We start from the raw sequence: 2782 nt of genomic DNA, 5'->3' as shown, positions 1-2782 counted from the left end.
GTTGTATATGTAATTATTTTTATGTTTAAACATGATTAGTGAAGTATTTCAACATTATTGTATATGTTATTACAATCTCACATGGGGTATACATAGGCGTACGAACATCCGCTTATGAGATGTACCATCCCCGAGCGCGCGAAATGTTAGCTCCATAATTAGTTAACTTTAACCGCTATTAATTTAAAAATTATTATAACCTCGACATTGATGTCTTATTTTTTATTTATTAGGGTTCTTATTTTTAAGTCAGGAATATGTTATTAAAATTTCGGTCACGAATTGTGGGAGATCCTATGTACGAATATATCATATTACAATACATATATGACATACTTAAAAAATAATGCTGTTTATAACTTTAATCAAGTTTTATGTATAGACATATATGTGAACAATACGCATTGAATGCATGCATTATTGCGTATTAACGCGCTTGATAAATATTCAATATAAAAATACCTGTCTGTCACAATAGCAAATTTAATTATATTCTGAAAAAAAAGTTAAATTTTTAACAAGTTTTGAAGGACGTTTGCTCTTATTATAGATTGATTGTTCCAAAGTCACTTTACGAACGGTAAATCCACTAACAAATTTACAAGTAAATCTTTATGTAGATTGCAATTATTTAAATAAAAACATAAAAGTCGATATTCTGTTTCATTTTTTATTATTTTAACGAGGAATGATATAACGGAGTGAAATAACGTGAAAATTGTAGAAATTAATGATACGATCGAATACAACAGAGAAAAACGAATGATGAATGCTAATGTCGCGCACCTCTGTACCGATCTTGGTACTGTTATGATTGCAACAGTATATGGAAACAAACGAATGGCACATTCTTCGCTATAGCAATCTTGCGACGGTCTCTTGCGTAACCAGGATGGCGTTATTCAATTGCAACGTCTCAAGGTTTCTACCTCATGCGAGTATTCGAAAATATTCAACATTCCATATGGCATTTATTGTCTCAAATTTCGTAAGTCCTACGTTAAATGTTAATAAATTTTTATTCAATAATTTATCAAAACCTAATTTTATGTTCTAATTTAAAGTAGCAGATGAAGATAGTCAAATAAGTCACAGAATTATATACTGTAATACTCGTACAAAAGAAAATTGAATAATAACAAAAAATACTATTATTTGTTAAAAAATGATAAATAATTTTATGCATAAAAATGTCATACAAATGCAAAGATCATTTTTTTAGGCATAAAATAGAGATCTTATTCTATATCATAAAAATGTCTTTAAATATAAAAAGAATATTTAAAAAATTCTCTTAGCTCTTATTTATGCACAGTGAAAAAGGAAAAGTACAAAAAGAAAAAGCGCTATTTTAATTTATACACATTGAAAAAAGAAAGATATAGAAATAAGAAAAGCCACTTTTATTACAAGATTTTTTTCCACTTATTATTGATAGCATAATATGATACATTCATAATGACGAAAACAGTCATTTGTATAGCGAAATGATATTCTGACGCGAGACATATGCATCTCCGTGATTCGTTTCCCTTGGATCGAGTAATGACATTCTATTTATATAATTAAGAACGACCAAAAATAAACATGCGCATTCGATTATCTATTTTGAGAGCCCGTCAGCTTGAAGGTCGATTTACAAATTTCGTATTCAAGGGTATTAAGCATCACGTACCTACCTCGGTATCCACGCTCGTTAAATCGATTGCTGCCCTACGACGCAACCTGCATTGCAGCTATTGAATAAGGACAGATGTAGCCAGATTTTCACCAATTTCAACGCATTTTAATTATAGAATTTTGTAATACATGTTGCGCTATGTAATTATATTATAAATATTGCAGTGTATGATAATGAGTATTATATATCTATGTCATATGTGTGTGTGTACGCTATTAAAAGTCAAATAATGCATAATGCTCCACCACACACAGCTCGAGCCACTATCAATTTTTTGAAACAATTGTTCCCTGGACGTTTGATGTCAAAAAATGGTGATTTTGAATGGCCACCGCGTTCACCAGATTTAACGGCTCCAGACTTCTTTCTGTGGGGCTATTTGAAATCAAAGGTTTATGTCAACAAGCCAAGGACCCTAGACGAACTTAAGACCAACATCCGACAGGAAATAGCCGCCATATCGGCCGAAACATTGTTCAAAACGATGGAAAACGCTGCAAAACGGGCACTACTCGCCATGCAGGCTCAAGGCGATCATTTAAGAGATATCATATTCAACAAATAATGTACACAAATCTCCTTGAACCATATTAAATGGCTTTTACAATGAAAAGCAAAAAATGTGTTTTTTTTTCCATGATTAAAACAAAAAAACATCTTTCCGTCGAATATGGCCAACCCTGTATATATATATCTTGTTATTGCTTAAAAATAAATAAATTAAGATTATAATTATATATATATGTATATTCGATTAAAAAAAAAAATTAAAATTTCGAAAATCAATAAATAAATGAGCAAACTTTGTTATGCATATTTTTAAGATTAATTTTAAATGTGTATTTTTCTATACTGTTACATAAACAGATTTTTTGCAACTTATTATAAATAATTGTGATTTCATAAGTCATTTTTTACTCTTATTTCAAGAAATCATTGAATGACTTATTTAGAATTTCTGCAATATAATATACTATATATAGGGCACAGACCGGCGCACCACCGAGTCACAAAAATTCACCCTTAAAAGTACAACTAAATATAAAAATACGGGTACGTATTGTTAACCAACTATGTATAAAATAATTACTTTTATGTAAT

This window comes from Trachymyrmex septentrionalis, unplaced genomic scaffold (assembly GCF_001594115.1).
Source record: "Trachymyrmex septentrionalis isolate Tsep2-gDNA-1 unplaced genomic scaffold, Tsep1.0 scaffold30, whole genome shotgun sequence".
Lineage (NCBI taxonomy): Eukaryota > Metazoa > Arthropoda > Insecta > Hymenoptera > Formicidae > Trachymyrmex > Trachymyrmex septentrionalis.
Note: the sequence above shows the minus strand (reverse complement) of the source record.